Source organism: Megalops cyprinoides, chromosome 6, assembly GCF_013368585.1.
Source record: "Megalops cyprinoides isolate fMegCyp1 chromosome 6, fMegCyp1.pri, whole genome shotgun sequence".
In the NCBI taxonomy this organism is placed as follows: Eukaryota; Metazoa; Chordata; class Actinopteri; order Elopiformes; family Megalopidae; genus Megalops; species Megalops cyprinoides.
In genome coordinates this window covers 3,289,221-3,307,470 of record NC_050588.1, presented here as the reverse complement: position 1 = coordinate 3,307,470, position 18,250 = coordinate 3,289,221, and the positions used below count along the sequence as shown (strand labels likewise).

Sequence of the window (18,250 nt, the reverse complement as noted above, 5' to 3'; positions counted from 1 at the left end):
TCCCCATAACCATATATGGACATCACTTCCGTCTGAAGTTTGAGTTTGAACCCTGTGGAGCTAATTAGGTTACAAGGCTCAGGAAAGACCCAATTAGAAGAGGGAGCTGTTTAGCTCATCATAACTCACATGTAAATGTAACTGTATAAAAAAAGAATGAAATGCTATACTTGTTGAACTTCTGCTCAATGCAGATGTTCCCACGGCCGGCTGTGCAAATAAACCTTCCTGTCTTTTTCTACGAACATCGAATCTGCTTTGTCGGAACAAAACACGTTTTGGTGTTCGGGACTTTTACTAACAAAACCAAACTGTGAACAACCCCCCTGCCCTCCACACACTGAACTGGATCACTATGACAGTGATTCTGTCTCAGCAGAAGTTCCTCAAAATAAGGTGCAGGGGAGGTACGCCAGGTAGGGGGGACGATGCCATACAGGGAGTGCCACTGCTGTGGGCTGTTCACCTGCTGCCTGAAAAGTTGAGAGCTGTACTGGGATCGTGACTGGGACTGGTGGGAGTACATGTTGAGGTTTGCGCTGCTGTAACAGTTCTTTGAAAAGACAGTGTCGATAGCCTTCATTCACACCTGGAAAGAAGAGACAGAAATGAGAGGTTGGCTTTGTACACAGTTAATATTTTTTGACCCTTTTCACAGCATTGACTATTCTCTGCTGCATGCAATCCAGTTTAAGAAACTCCTGCTCAGGGCACTTAAATCCATGTTTACAAACCTCTATTTATTTATTTTTTCTAACTCTGGTAAGGCTGGGTGTGTAACAATGCCAAACTATGCAAAACCGGAATGCCAATGGAAGAACTTCAATTCTGCTTTACAGTTAATTTACCTCTCGGAATTTGGTGATGTGTGAACACATGAACTGTAGTTAGATGGAAAATAGGGAGTATAACAGAAGCCATGGTGTGCAGATATACCAGCCTATGGGTGTGTTATCCTCATGCTCTGTATCAAACAATAAGAAAGTACTGGACAGAAACTAACAGTGACAACAAAGTACACTTTTTTTGGGATTACCAAGATCCTAGTACAGATTAGATTGTGGTCTTATGAATGACAACAACTGCTCTTGCAAGCACAAGTTAGTTTCTAAGATTTTTATGTTCAATTTGCATTCAGTGTTAGGTTTCATGTGTCCTCAATGGCTGACAGCAATCAATGAAAAACAACCTTTCAATATAATGCATCAACAGAGAGTGGTTATCATCTGAAAGAAATTCACATTTTTCTCCTTCAGATTCTGAAGTTAGCACCAATCACTAATTTTCTTTGGTGACCATGACCTAGGTTTGCAGCAGAAGACAGTTCTTATTTCTCAGTCTTAGGAAAAATTTGCTTGGGGGCAAAGGGAATAAAAGCCTATTGATGAGTCCCCTCAGATCTCATAATCTCACAGTCATTAGGGCAGGATCACTGAAGGAGGAAGAAGATGAGGAAGACAAAGAAGAGTGAATGCTAGAAAAGGATGAGGGAATATTAGAGTAAACAGAACAGATATAGAAGAATAAAAGCCTCCACAGTAGCAGTGACCTGGATCCTTCCAAGCGCGATACTGATCATCACTGGGGGATAGCCTATAATGCAAATAAACTTCAGTATCAAAACAAGTATCATCTTCAATAAGGTCAAACATTTCTTCAAATTAGGTTGAAAACACTTGTTCTGAAAACAGTCTATGGAGTTGACATAAGGTTGAAGTGACATGTCAGATTCATCATCTGATCTTAGTAAGCATACTGTTTGTACCATGTGTTTTTCCAGTAACATAAAGCAGCATCAGGGACATTTGTACCTCATATACACATCATACAAAGCTGCCAGCTGGACTACTGTAGTCACATCCTTATCAAATCCATGCTCACATATAGCCTCAAGATCATCTGCTGTGCCATCTCACTGTGCTGTGAGAGACCATATGTTAACATGTTAACATGATCACTGCAGAATACACCAGGAGCCCCAGTGAGGTTTACCTGTAGGGCATCAGTGTCCCACCGGAATGTAATGTACCAACTATTATTGTGTGCAAATTCTACGCTGAACACCTTCGGACAACTGTCATTTTTACGAAGGGCCTCCACCTCCTGGAAGAGAGTGTAAGAAGGAAATGAGAAATGCAACACCTCCTAAACATTTTAAACAAAACATTAACTACTGCATCATTTGTACAATACACGTCAGCTGTTCTCAGACATGTAAAGCCTGTGAGAGAAACCCCCCCCCCCCCCAAATTTTTTATTTATTTTTTTTGGGGGGGCATCCTCTATCCTCTATTGTAGAGCATTGGTGCAATTAATAAAGCTAAACCTAAAAGTTTAGACAGAAGCATTTAGCTTCTTTTTTTGCACTTTTGCAAAATAACCTGCATATTTCAACTGCTGCCCAATCCTTTACCGCTACAGTTGTCGTCTCATGCACCTCCCTCAAAAGTAGGATACAATGTGTGTGATTAGGACGCATCCTCTCTCTCACCTTTCATCCACTTGTACCATGGGAGAAGTTGTACAAAGGAAAAAAAGATCAGGTTACCCCGATCAAACATGTTTATACTTGTTACATACAGGCATAGATCTCAATATACAATTAAAGGAGGCTGGTGACAGCATTTTCATATGTCGTTATATGTGATTGCTATCTACAGGTCAACATTACCAAAAAATTTATTCTGCAGAAACCAAAAATGTTGGTGTCAGTCAGTCTTTCCACGGACTTTCAAAACAATGATGCGCGATAATCTGTGTCAGTTCATGGCAGATCATGTTTGCTGTACGATTCATGCATCAAAAAGGAAGGCAAAGGCATACAATTGTTCCAGTAAAATGTAGAACATCATTGCTAATAAAATTCAAGCTCACAGAAATTGGTAAAATAAAAAATTACAGACATGAAAGAGGCACAGCCTGAGCTACTGTGGAGTCCATATGGAGCCCTTTTTTTTCAAATCCATACTAAACTTACATTACAAATCAATATTTTTTTCTAAAATGTCTTTTTCTACGAACATCGAATCTGCTTTGTCGGAACAAAACACGTTTTGGTGTTCGGGACTTTTACTAACAAAACCAAACTGTGAACAACCCCCCTGCCCTCCGAATTGCAGCGATCCGTTTGCTTCTCTTTTCTTTAGTTTTCGGCAGTCTGTAAAAAGAGAGCTCCCATTTCTTGTTGAATCTATTTGTATAGTCAATCGCATAACAGCTCTTTCCCATTTTAGATGTTTTTTGTGTTTCCGCGGCATTCAAGCTGAACGCTAACGCTGCCTTTCTGCCATTCAGTGGGTGTTAACCCGCACTGACTCTGCCTACTGTGATGTCACATGCATAACCCCCCCCAACCCCCACCCAATTTTTTTTTTTTTACGGATCTGCATGATTCATGTGGGTCACATTTTCAGGTTGGAAAATCCAGAATTCCGGATTAATCCAGAAAAATCACATCCCTGAACCTTGCCTACCTAAATGACGGAGATACGACAACTGAGAAGGGATGTAGCCTTTTCACCACAAATGCCATTATCGCTCTGTGACACTCCTCAGGTTCTCTCTTTGGTCAGCTTTCCCTTTATTGTCAACAAGAACAGTGTGTCACGGCTAGCTTTCCCTGGCTCTACTGGAGGTGCTAGCGAGGTGCTACTAGCGCTGGCTGATGACACACTTGGGCTCGGAGACCACAAGACATCAAACACTGTACAGTCTTTCAGATCGATGCCGTGCTGCCTTAAATATTGGTCAGATTTGATGCGCAACCTGACTTGCAGCTAATTAGCTTCCCACATGCATTGCACTTTGCCTTGTTGTCATTTTCTTTTCTAAAGTGAAGCCACACTTTTGACCACTTACCGTGGTCCATCTTTCAGCTAGTTCATATCTAAACAAATGGACACGTAAATGGACACGCTGTTGCTTTGATGTGTGATGTAGTCACGTAGAGATTGATTTATGAAGCAGTCAAAGCCAACTGGGCTACTTTGAAGACAACATTTCAGGGATCAAAGTTTTAAAACACATTATCATTGCAGATGTTCGTAGCAAGGAATTTGTCACTGATGACTTCTCGCTGTGGGTTTAGTGTACAAGCCACGGATATTGCCAGATATAGTAAATTAAATCTGAAGAGTTGGCATGAAAAAGGGGTGCATTTGCTTTCTATAAAAGAATACAAGATGGACTTCTACAAAGACTAGGGCTGCCCCCGACCAAAGATTTTCCTAGTCTAATAGTCTAAGGAAAAAGTCATTAGTTCAAGCCATTAGTCGACTAATCGTCGCATATTTACGACATTAATTTAATTATTTAAATATACATTTTTTGGGGCATCAGAAAATGGTTTGAGTTCCAGGGCTGAGGAAGAGTATTATAAGTAACATTGTTAACTGTGCTACGTTACAGAGAAATACAAAACCGCAATAATGAGCCTTTAAAATATAAATTTTACAAGCGCACGCACAAAGCGAGCCGCCTGTTAACGACATTGCTAACGGCAAAAGCGGTAATGATCCTGAACGTGTCGGAACAACTAGCAAGGAGACTGATCATTTTGTTAATTTATTTCAACACAGTGTAACATAATACAACTTATGAACTTGTAACACCAACACAATAACTTTTAAAACAAATGATAAATAAACATGAAACAGAAAATGAAGTTAAATATGCAGTAAGTGAGGTAATTTAGCTTCCCCAGTCCCCAAGAACATTTGGATGAGCCTAATAGCGCATATGACAATGTATTTATTTATTTTCATATAGCCTTAACTTTGCAATTCGTTAATGTTAATTAGGACATTAATTATTTAGCATAATGGAATAACCCTTTCGCGCATATGGTCATACCGGTGTGATTAGCCGTTTAGTGTGTATGCTAAAACCGGTGTGATAAGAACACTAAATTGGAAAAATTCTAGCTAATTTTAGCTTTGAGGAAAGAGTGATTTAACGTTAAAAAACATATCTAATGCTAACTGAAAACTATGAAAAGCTTAATAACGCTAATGAAAACAACGATCCATGTAATGTAACTGCGTGCTACACTGCATAAAAATAAGTTATGTGCGAAAGGGATAACGTTAGGCTATTTAGGGGAGAGCCGGGATGAAAATAACACTTTTCAGATAAATGTCATTTTAAATGATAACGTTACAGACAGACACTAATTTTCGTTGCGATCAACAACTCACGTGTGTGTTCTATCAATACCAGGTGCTATTTTGTACAAATGTGGAACGACTTTGGGATAATAATATAAGTATAGTTGTTATTGTAGAGGGATGAAAGAAACAACTGTTACAATAGTCCTGACAATGACTCCTGACATTTAAACCTGACTTGCTTCTAAGCTGAGAAACTATGGCAAACTACATGGCAAACTTCAGGATGTGTTAAAATACTAATTAATCTGTCAAATGATCATGACTATGACACATGAAACAATAGACACAGCTTGTCATTCAAAAAAAATCCACGGGATGTTCAGGGTACTGCTAAGTGTTGCATGTTGTACATGCTGACGCAGTCAGGCATATCAGACTTGTATGGGCTCGGAGAAAATCGCAGTGTTACTTTTGTCCCGTGTTACATTCGTCCCGGCTCTCCCCTACATGTTTCAGATGATAAGTCATGTTTGAGGTGGACGAATGATAGGTGAATCTTTGCATGTCACCTTCTTGTGATCGTCCTTTACACGGTCAAAATGATCCCAAACTTTGGATGATTTCCTGCCTGACATAGTCTAATAACTTTTAAGGCGCAGCTCCGAATGGAGTTTGAGGGTTTGTTTTTTTCTGCGACTAACCAACCAATGAAAACTTGGTCAACTAAGGGCGTACTCACACTAGGCCCAGTTTCCTTGTACCTTGCCCAACCATGAATGCCCCCCCCCCCCCTCCCCATTCCCCCGCTGGCCTGCAGTCACATTGCGCTTAACGTTCCAGGCCCAAGCATGCTTACGTCATCACGATACAAACTTTTTGTGTTGAAGAAAAGCGCTCTCGCGCAGCACAGTGGAGTTCATGATTGTACTTTGTGGCTTATCTGGAGTCGTTTTGGGCGCGGTGACACATGGCCCTTTCACATGCCTTATAGATGGTTATCAATTATGCAACACAGCAATTTTCAGTTAATCGTGCTGCATGTATAATAAGATTTTTACGGGGACAGCTGACGTTTCAGTCATTATGCTGTGTCAGATTACAGCAGCCTAATCACAATAATGTTAGCTAATGTTAACCAGTTAGGGCTACTACTTGTGTGTGCACTACTGTCATCATTACAACAACAAACCTTTTCTATTAGGTACTACTTGGATAGTACACTTTTCAATTCATTCTTGAGTATTTGGGTTAAACACAGGTCTGGTTCTCACCTTACTGATGAACGTGAATTGTAGTCGGCGAGTAAAGCTCCAAATTCCTCCCCCAATGTCAGCTGCCTCCGTAAAAATCTTCATATACGTGCAACACGATTAACTGAAAATCAATGCGTTGCATAATCGATGTTAACTGGCTGGGGAGCTAAAGTTAGCTATCTAGCAATAGATTTGACAAACAGCTCGTTAGCTAACCGGCTACCTATCTGAACAATTGTTGAAGACTAGCTACTTAAACAGGTTAGCTGCTTCATTTGTGATACTCTGACTAAGCCACTGACAACAGCAATGCTTACATCGCCACGTAGAGTATGGTTAGTTTTATTTTGCTTGGTAGTAATCAAGCTAATGTGGGGATCCACAGTTATTTTTAGGTATAGATCTACAGAACTAACCAATCAAAGATCATTTTGGAGGTAGCCAGATTGTTATAGCTGTTAACAGACTGTTATGCTACCTGACTAGCTAGCGAGCTGTACCCACTATGCCTTTCGGCGGTGTAATTTTGTAAACGTAAAATTATTAGTGTTACACAGTGGCAGCTGGTGAGCTAGAAACAGGGGAAGCGGAAACACTAACTTTAAATCTATCATTAGATATCTTTCAACATGTTCCCTTTTATCCTCCTTGATTAACAATAAAACAAATAATTCACAAAATAATCAACACCAACCACGTAATTAGAATAAATGATTATGCTCGCGAAACACCGCAGATTGTCTGCTATTTTGTGTGCTATTGCAAAAGCTACAGCAAGAGATTGTTTAAATAACAAGGATGGCAATTTGAATAATTAAAGTGGCAAGTAATCCCAAACTTTCTCTTAAATGTTCCACATTATAGCTTTCTTATGTTACAAAATTCAAATTACAAAACAAACTAAATTTAGTTAAATCTATTTACATTACTGAGAATAAACTTTTAGGTTAGGTTGAGTACAATGAACAATAATGTTTAGAACACAGGACCGCACAAAAGCTGTGATATATCATGAGCATTTAACGTAATTTAAATCAATAAATGCCATCCCTGTTAATGAAACAATCTCACGTTGTAGCTTTCGCAAGCACTCAAACTACAGACATTCTGCGTTTTAACCGAACGCGAAGCGAAATTTATGAGCAACACGAACGCATGAAAAGTCCATTGCAGGAGGCGAATGGGCGGAGTTAATCGTAGCGAAACTGCGAGCGACGCGAACGGGCGAAAGGAGCCTTTGCATCGGTTCGCTTAAGTTAAAAAATGTTCAATTCGAGCAAAAATTTCGCCTGGCGAAAGCCAATCACCTTCAACTAGGGTTAGAAGCCACGCCCCCCTCTCCAGCAACAGATTGGAGAAATTCTAGCAAATTTTAGCTTTGAGGAAACAGCGATTTAACTCTAAAAATATAGCAAATGCTAACCGAAATCTATAAGAAACTTAATAACGCAAATGAAAACATAATGAACCATATAAGGTAACACGCGCGCTACATACCATAACAAATAAGTTACATGCGAAAGGGTTAAAATGAAATTTACAGCTTCTGTCCCTGCTAAAGAGAAACACCCCTATAGCGTGATGCTGCCACCACCATGCTTGATATGGTTGACTGTTTGGGCTCTGTTGGTTTTGCACCAAACATATAATTTGGAATTAAGGCACAAAAATTCTACCTTAGTCTCGTCAAACCACCAGAACTTTTATTACGTGGCAACAGGAAATCCAGTGTCTTTTTGCATAATTCAGATGAGACTGGATGTTCTTCTCTGTGAGAAGTGGCTTCAATTTTGCCACCATACAGTCGCTTTTTATAACCTTCTCCTGATGTTTACCTTTTAACAATTTGATCCCAGAGATGTTTGGTAACTCCTTGTTGCCCATAGATGTTTTCTCACACAGGCACTCAATAAGGAACAAGGAAACCTGCTGAGAAAACCTACAGGAGCAGTTTTCTGAACTAAAAATCACTTCAGGTGGTCACAGGTGAAGTAAATTAGCTTTGGGAATGATTTGGAAGGTGAATAGTTAGACATGAGCACAATTACAGTTCCCATTGTAAAAGGTGTGTAAACGTATGCAACCAAGGTGTTTTAGTTTTTCTACTTTTAATTAATATTCAGAAATGTGTTGACTTTTATTTGTGGGTTCAATAAGAACAACGTTCGAATGTTTATCAGACTACACTAACTAAAATAAAACATCCAAGTTAACTAACTTTACCTACCGACTTGATAGCTTACCGAAAAAAGAAAGAGGGCTACTGATCAATAACCTGTAATACTTATTTGACCCCAGCTAAAGCCTGAAATGCATTTCACTTAAGTGTAAATTAGTCGCCCTAAATCGGAATGCAGTAATCGTTAAAAACGCCCAGCGAGCGACACTTAAATTTTGGTCTGCTCAATGACAATAATGTAATGCAAACATACACGGAGAAGTCGCTGTTAACTGTAGGTACACTGCGCATTAGCTAGCTAACGTTAGCTAAGATGATATGATTATGCATCATCTCTCTCCGAAATCGGCACCATGCTAAAAAAAAAAAAAACGTTGTTAATGTTCATACAACTAGCTGTCTAACGAGCTAGCAAAGCGATGCTGGCTAACGCAGATAGTCTGGCTGCGTAGCTAATCTACAGTCAAAGTTTCGTAGTTCTGCAGGTTCAACGTTACCTTAAACTTCAACGTTCTGCAGCATACTTCTGGAATGGTATCAGTCAGTTGAGAAATACCATTAAACTAGGCAGCTACTAGCTAGATCGGTTAAGCAAGCTGTCGGCCTTGTCTCTCTAACCTAGACATCAAGCCATTGCTAAAGTTTAGCAAACGTTACAGAAATCACCATTAGCTTTGGCATAAACGTTACTTTAGAATCACTAATAAATAGCAAGCTACATGTAAGCAAAGCTGCCAAATACCTGCAATGCATCGGTAATTTACAGTCTTCTAACGAATTATCAAAGAAAAGTCACCTTAACAGCCAGCTAGGCTCGCTTGACCGTTTCACTAGGCAGCATTGCTTTATTCGCCAATATTAGCTATGCCAAGTCGACATATTGCAGTGTAAGATATATTATCTTGGAAACATCCGATTCCGATCATCCAGTTGCTAACTGCTCGCTAGCTGGCTAACGTTAACAAAAATCATTGGTGGCTGGGATGGGGGAGGGGGCAGTTCATAGATTTGCTAGTTAACCTTAGCTACTTTACTACCTTTACCTTAGGTACTTTGACGTCCAGCTAACGTCAGTCTAGTTTCTGACGTAAACGAAGTGGACTATGCTAGCTAGTTAAGAATTGTTTTGTACCAGCTATTCTAGGACAAGGCCTCAACTCACCGCGCCGCCACGGTTTCCGACGGTTTCAGAGGTTTTCTTTTTCTCCCCTTGGGTGTCTGATCTCTGCTTGGCCTTCTGCTGCTGCTGCCCGTTCCCTTTAGAAATTCAAGTTCCCCCTTGAGGAAGCCATGTCTGTTCACAGACGCTCCAGAAGCACCCAAGTACAACTGGATGTACGGAAAGCGAAATAGCCCAAAAGTAGTGCCGCTGGTTTCAAATGTCTTGGCACACATACAATAGCATACATTCATACATTCATATTAATGTTCTGTTATTTTAATGTTGTTTCCTTGCTTTTGTTTTTGTCTTTTGCAGTGGTCGTATGTCGCATTTAGCCAACACCATTAATATGTCTGAGCCCACGTCCAGACTCAATGGTTTTTGTTGTTTGTTTGTTGATTGTTTTTAGTCAATAAATTCAAATTATTCTCAAACTCATTTGTCTGTCGACGAACTTACTGATAAATTCATACATAGGCATAGGAATAATAGGCTAGGCATTTTTTCGCTGAGGTAGGCTATACTTTGGGGGAAGACACAAATAATTGTGGGCTATATTTTTGCTACGCAGGGTTATTTAATTAGTAAATGAATGAATGTTTCAAAGAAGGGAGGAAGGAAGTAAGGATATGTATAATGATAAATATAGTAACTTTACACACGTAAAAAAAACCCACCCATTTAAAGACCTATCCGAAGGGTGAGCTGTCACGTGACTGTGGATGGCTATCTTTAGTTCTCCGCTAGGGGAACACCTTATTCAGGTGAGACATGCTACCTTGTCAAAATCTGTTCCCTTATCATTAATGAAATAAAATCCATGGACACTAATGAAAACATAAAATACAAACAATAATTCCACACAACCACGCGATTTGTCATTAAAAAAACAACTTTTTTAAAATCGCATCTGTAAAAATAGTGTTTATACAGTAGGCTGAACATAGAAGGCTTATATTTTCATTATTCCCCACTTCAACATCTTTGCTCAGCTGAGCTATAATTAGGGGTGCAGGGTGACTACGTGACACTTTGATTATTGGTGTGATTTTGAATCCAGCCCTCAATGGGTTGATGAGTTTGGTTTCCATTGACCATTCTTACGTCATTTTGTTCTCAATGAATTACACAATGTATATCAATGAAGATTTTCGATTTGAATATTTCAGGATTAGGCTACACTGAAAGGCTCAAATAAAAACAAAGAAAAGGCAATAATTCTTGCCAATGAACTATCTATACTTAATTGACTCGCCAGGCACTAAGCACATTTTTACTAAAATACTGTAGGCTAGTTAAGTTTAAATAGGCCCATTACTTTCATTATAGAACCTCCATGCAGGTTACTTTTTTGTCTTGTAATGACAATATAGCTGTTTCAATAGGTGGTCAACTTTACCATGTGTCAAAAAAACAACAACATGGAATTGAAAAGGACAGAAGTGGTTGGCCCTAAAGAAGCCAACCAAATATTCATGGAATTCCATTTGGTGCACACTGTGGAACTGATAAGACATAGTCAGCCATCTCAAGCAGATTCTACTGGCCTGGAATGGGCATTGACATTGATAAATAGGTAAACATTGAATTACTTCCTTTCAGCTTTTCCTTTGTAGACATAGAAAAGGATCACTTTCAGGACTGCATTTCTCATGGCTTTATTTGTTTTTGAATATCAGGTTTCACAGTGTGCCCAGTGCCAGTTTAGCTGCCCATCCATCAAACAGGAGCCCAAGTACATTCCAATATGTGTATGTAAGCCTGCTGCACAGACATGCATGTGCATGGGTATGGGGATGTTTCATTAAATCACAGAATATAAATATATGTATTGTGTTGTTTTAATTTTAAGGTGGACCAGCCTTTGGAACTACTTGGAATGGATTTGGTTGGTAAAGTCACCCAAACCAAACAGGGCAACCAGTACATCTGTGTCCTTGCAGATTATTACACAAAATGGGCCGAAGCTTTTCCCATTCCAGACAAAACAGCTGAGGTTGTCTCTCAATGCATAGTGAAATTCTTTTACAGATTTGGGGCACCGAAGAGAATTTTAACTGACCAAGTGACTGAATTTGTAAACCAGGTTAGTAGTTAGGCTTCTTGAATGAGTTAACTTCACTATGCATCAAAGATTTAATATATACAGAAGATAATCTGTGCTATTTGCAAAACATATTTATGGTTTATTATAGAATTAAGTAAATGTATGTTTTCAAAACAGATCAACCAAGAACTATGTGGTTTCCTTAATGTGGAGCGAAGACTATGTGCTCCATAACATCCACAAACCAATGGTCTTGTGGAAAGACTAAATGGAACCATTCAAAGGTGAGGCTACATTAAAAATAGATGACTCTAAATGAATACAGCATTCAAGGAAATATTGGTGTGTTTTGAATTTGTTACTGATGACAATTAACTCCCTTTTCTGTTCTGCCTCCAGAGCCTTGTGTAAACTAGTAGAGGACAAACCAGAAAAATGGAATGAATACCTTAAAGCAGTAATGTTTGGGTTGAGGACCAAAAAACATTTAACAACCAAATTCTCCCCCTTCTAGCTAATGTTTGGAATGGAGGCATGGTATCCATGTGAAGTGCCTGAGACATATGAAGTATGCTATAATCTATGTTTTTCTGAAAATGTCATTTAATATTATCAATTACAAATTTATGAAATAACTTCCCAAATCTGCAATGTTATTTCTGAAAAGGTGAAGACCACAGTGGAATTAATCATAGCTAAGGATAGTGCATCCAGCACAATTGCCCTAAAAGACAAACTGGACAGTATCGTTAAAGAAATGTGCAAAAAAAAAAACAGGACAAGAGACAGAAGGTTCCAGGCAACTTTTTCTGTGGGCCAAAGGGTCCTCCAAAAAAAACATAAGGACTCAGCAAAGAAAAGGAGGGAAGCTGGAGCGCAGCTGGCTGGCCTTATACCATAATCCAACTCGTCAATAAAAGTGCAGATTTATTGGACGAAAAGTTAAAATTAATAAAGATAATAATAAGATTTTAATAAAGATAAAATTAATATTGATCATTTAAAACCTTTCAAAGCAAACTCACTCTAAATACCCCACAAAATTAACTCATCCTCTGAAGAACCATTAGAAAAAAAAACCCTGTCCAGAAAGAGAAAGGCCATCTGTACAATCCCCTCCACTTGCACCTGTTGATCTGACCATTATTGTTGTACCTGACACTCAGCATCCACAATCACCTCCATCCTCTTCACTTGATTTGTCAACCAAACCACCAGACCAATGTCATCCTACCTCTCCAATAGACCTCACATACACACCAGAACACCAAAAAACAGCATCTCTCAAATCCTCTCCCCTGTCACCAATGGACTTGTCTTTTAAACGACCTCCATCAGACCAATTTCCACCTGGATCTTCCTATCATGTCTCCCACATACAAGAAAAGTCTCAATCTGGCCAACTCGAACTGGAAATAGTGGTAACAGCAAGCACCAGGGAGGACACTGTGCATAGTTGTAAGTATCTAAATACATGCCTAATGATATAAACTCAGATATCAGTCTGAATTCTAATATGTTTGTCAGGTGTGAGGTGCTGTCTTTGTTTATCCAATGTAGGCATCGAAAGTGCGTAGAGTGGGAAGGATAGTCATGTGCTGCTGTCAAAAATAGGTCCATATAAATTTTTTTATAAGGACATACAACAGCTTGGCCCTGGAAAGGAGTTGGAGAGTGAGGTGCATATTTCATTGATATTCAAAGGCATATGGCTTTTAGCTGCTAAATGTATTAATATCTTCTTTTCCAATGTTCATCTACACAATAAATGCATATCTGAGACTCATTGTGAGGCAACACAATGAGGGATCTATGCATAAAGCATATCACATTGATACGTTTGCCATAACAGCCATGTGGAACCAAACAAATCAAAGACTGAAGGTGTGCTGCACATTTTAATGTTCATTGCTCTATGTTATTTTGTATTCTATTACTTATGGTAATTTTCATTATGTTATGGGCTGTGTGTCTATTAATTTGGGTTGTCGGTACAGACCTAAGGCCTTAGATGTTATATTTAGTAAGGGGTATGTCACAATTGTGTAACTGCTTTTATTTCTCTTTTGTCAGTTGGACCCAGCCATGTATGGTGTGTTATTAGGAGTAGTAAACAACTGCCACCATTGGTTTCTTGCTGTAAGTATGTGTGGTAGAGAGCAGTTTCCCTTAACTTTCCCCTAACCCCCTTAAAATGTTAACACCAATATTCCTCCATCACATTCTCTGTGGATGATATTTTTGTATGTTCCTACCCAGGCTATCTATCCACCTAAAAAAACACCTTTCTCCTTGACTCACTTGGAGAGTCAGAGAGCAAGAAAAAAGGTGTTTGGAGACAACAAGGTATTTTTCCTGCACCACAGTCACATACTGTGTTGTTTATTATGTATAACTGTATTGTGTGATTTGTTAAACAACTAAACTACCTTTTTGTTTGTAGAGCCCTGATGGGAGAAAAGGGTGTACCTGTATCACATGGGACATGTGAAACAAAGCCTCACCCACTTCAGAAGGATTCAACATCTTGTGGTGTCTTCGCTTTGAAGGTGTGTGACATGGCAAATGTCACATGTTTATAGAGAAATATATATAAATTGGATGATGCATGGCATGGCATTTTTTTTTTAACTTTGTTACTTCTTCAGTTTGCAGAACACATCCTTAATGACACCCCAATCAGCTTCTCATCTGATAATGAAACAGTAAACAAGATCAGAATGGAAATAGCAACAAATCTACTCTGTCAATCTGGTATGACTTTTTACAACACCTGTGTGCCATTGATGTGTGCTTTTTGATGTGTATCACTTACATTAGTGTCTGGGGAACTGGCAAATGACTAAAATAAGGGGAATTTCAGTAATCACACCATGTCCATTGTATGCTAAATCATAGATGACCTAAGCAACTTATGTCACTTCTGTGGGAATGCAGAAACGTTTGATGATGCAGCAGAAGTTCTCTGCGTAACTATGACTGGGAATTTTTGGTTGGTGTGCAGCATACACTAATTAATGAATGAACCAGGACTGTTCCCAGATAGTAAACATTCTGGCTGTAGTCTGGCACACATTTGGCATTTTTGGATTAGTTTTGGCATAGAGGTAAGCAAGGTAATGGCTTTTGGCTTAACTGTGGCATGATTATGGTTTACTATAATAGATAAAAAGGCGCAGGGGTTGAAATATACGGCTGAGTTATGGCATCTTTCTGGTTAGCCAAAAGACTGAGCAAAGAGTGGGAATTTTCAGAATTGCTACCCAGAGAAGAGCCATCCTACTTCAGTTTCTCCAGCGTGATCATTGAGTAAGGTATGTTCATTTTATCTCTCCAAATATTGTTGTTACTGCTACACAATAGTTTATAGTTTCGTTTTGGGGGATCGCTTTATAATGTTACGCAAGCAATACATTTCACAAAATAGTAACTTTAAATTTAAAGGTCAGCCAAATGCACTGCGATCAGATCATTATTTTCCTGGTAGACAGCCACTGTATACTTAACATCTTAACATGTATTAGGCGTACATATTAAAATGTTATAGGTTTGTACTTAGTAAGGTCCGATTTTATGTTATTGTCCTGTTTAAATATCTGATAATAGCCAGGCTAACAGCTCCCGTGGAAATAGCTAAACGTTAGCTAGCAATTAACGTTAACTATCACGATGTCTTACAGTGTGCTGGCTAGATGGCTAATAAGCGAGCTATCCGGTAGCAAACCTGATTCCTGTAAAACAGGCAGACCCAGGCCACTAAATTTAACTACATGAATGCTACCGTGCATGAAGAGCTCAATGTAGAATTGGTAGCTTCCTTACCTTAGCGCAGATCATAAATAACTTAACTAGCAACGCTGTAGCTGAATTTCAATAACGGCCAAACTCAAACAAACAAACTCAAAACCCTTATGTCAAAACTCATACACGCTTTTATTTTTAGTAGGGTTGACGAATGGTCTTTTCGCAGGCCTTAGAAATACCGTCAATGAACTGCAGCTTATATAAAATGCAGCTGCTAGATTTCTTACCAAAAACAAAAAAGTCACATTTCCCCAACATTTCAGTCCCTACACTGGCTTCCTGCAAATCACTACTTATTGTTTATAAATCAGAAAATGGAGCAGGATCAAAATACCTCTCAAATATGTTTCAGGACTACATGCCTGCTAAACCTCTCGGGTCAGAAATCTATTGGCAGTACCTACAGGTAGAACTAAGCATGGTAAAGAGGCTTTTAACAACTATGCTTCTCACCTCTGGAACAAACTTTCTGCTGACACTGAAAGGTGCCCCAACTGTAGCCAGTTTCAAATCTAGACTTAAAACTGTTCTCAGAAGCTACACTGCGCCCAGTTTTCTTATGGTCTCATTTTTATTTCTTTTACATGAGCACTTTTAAAGGGGACATATGAAATATGAAAATCTGACTTTTACCGTGTTTAAGTGCTATAATGGGGTCCCCGGTGCATCTACCAACCCAGAAAACGTGAAAAACGACAACCCAGTAGCTTTGTTTTGGTCAGCCTTTCTCTGCAAGCATGTGAAAAAACGAGCCGCTCAGATTTCGCTCTCGTAGTGACGTAGGAGGGGGATCTTATTATAATATTACCACCCCTTAATCTGCACGTTTCCACCCACGGCGCCGCCATTTTGTTTTCGCAAGCGACAACGGTGTACTTTCCCTTAGCTTCCTTACGCTCTATTACTTTATGCTACTCGTGCAGACAAAAGTTGTTTGACAGAAATGTATCCGTGTTACTTATGACTCACGCACAAAACAGCTTAGACTACTAATATGATTCAAGCATTGTAGTTCATTTGCTGATTGCTAGCTTTTTAGATACCCTTATATGTTTGATGCAGTGCTACGTTAGCTTGGATAGTCTGCAAGTTGACCCTGGCAAGCTCGACTGCTAAAAAAGGAGCGTTTCTGTCCGAGCCATATTTTGGAAAAAAAAATATTAGATCATTCACAGCATTTGATAGCAATCATAAACGCTTCGTCTCCTCCAGCAGCCATCTCTCGCTCAGTTTCTAGAACGCTCTGCTCTATGCTCTTTCTCAGGAGTCACGCTCAACGGTCGCCCTGGTAGCTTGGAAAAGTACCGGCGTGGGCACACCACGCTGAAGTTGGGGGGTGTGATTATCAGGGGCTCATTATCATAATACAGAAGTAGCGCTCAAAAGCTGCCATTCTAGACAATGCCGTTTTTGCAAGGTGAAGATAGTGCTGTGGTGCTTTATCCTTGTGGTATTTTGACCAAAAAAAAATGTCACAGCCCTCCTTATAAAGACCTCAGGCAACTGTGTCAACTTGTGTAAAAGTAGGTAAAAATGTCACCTTTAAATTCTTTTATTATCATTTAAAGCCCTTTAAATCTCTAACCTTATAAAAATGGAAAACTGACTTCACCAAACAATTGCCGAGGCTACTTATATAGCAGATTTAGTAATTGTTTGTTTTGTCTTTGTTTATGCGCTGTAACTTGATGCTGTGAGGAGAAACCCAGTCTGCTCCGCCGCCACAGACCTGGACATCACCCAGGCTATCAAGCGCTGGTTCTACTGGGCTTGGGATAGGGAAGGTGGGCGGAAGAAGCACCTGCCGCCTGCCAGTCAGGAGAATGACTGTACTAAACACACAGTGCCATGCAAAAGTTTGGGCACCCCTGGTCAAAATTTCTGATACTGTGAATAGCTAAGGGAGTAAAAGATGACCAGATTTCCAAAAGACATAAAGTCAAAGATGACACATTTCTTTAATATTTTAAGAAAGATTACTTTTTATTTCCATCTTTTACAGTTTCAAAATAACAAAAAAGGAAAAGGGCCTGAAGCAAAAGTTTGGGCACCCTACATGGTCAGTACCTTTGGCAAGTATCACAGGTTGTAAACACTTTTTGTAGCTTTTGAGTCTTTCAATTCTTGTTTGGGGGATTTTCGCCCATTCTTCCTTGCAAAAGGCTTCTAGTTCTGTGAGATTCTTGGGCTGTCTTGCATGCACTGCTCTTTTGAGGTTTATCCACAGATTTTCGATGATGTTTAGGTCGGGGGACTGTGAGAGCCATGGCAAAACCTTCACCTTGCGCCTCATGAGGTATTGTGGATTTTGAGGTGTGTTTAGGATGATTATCCTGTTGTAGAAGCCATCTTCTTTTCATCTTCAGCTTTTTTACAGACGGTGTGATGTTTGCTTCCAGAATTTGCTGGTATTTAATTGAATCCATTCTTCCCTCTACCAGTGAAATGTTCCCCATGTCACTGGCTGCAACACAAGCCCAAAGCATGATCAATCCACCCCTGTGCTTAACAGTTAGAGAGGTGTTCTTTTCATGAAATTCTGCACCCCTTTTCCTCCAAACATACCTTAGCTCACTGCAGCCAAAAAGTTCTATTTTAACTTCATCAGTCCACAGGTCTTGTTTCCAAAATGCATCAGGCTTGTTTAGATGTTTCTTTGCAAACTTCTGACTCTGAATTTTGTGGTGGGGTCGCAGG

General features: G+C 39.4%; 1 long non-coding RNA gene across 1 annotated transcript; it reads right to left on the bottom strand.

The window, feature by feature from the left end:
* Positions 1-236: 236 nt before the first annotated feature.
* LOC118779926 lies at positions 237-9,847 on the bottom strand. Its single transcript, XR_005005042.1, has 3 exons — positions 9,703-9,847; positions 1,993-2,103; positions 237-589 (listed from the first exon to the last, which is right to left on the bottom strand). It is a non-coding gene; the product is annotated as an uncharacterized LOC118779926 (long non-coding RNA).
* Between the last annotated feature and the right edge of the window lie 8,403 nt (positions 9,848-18,250).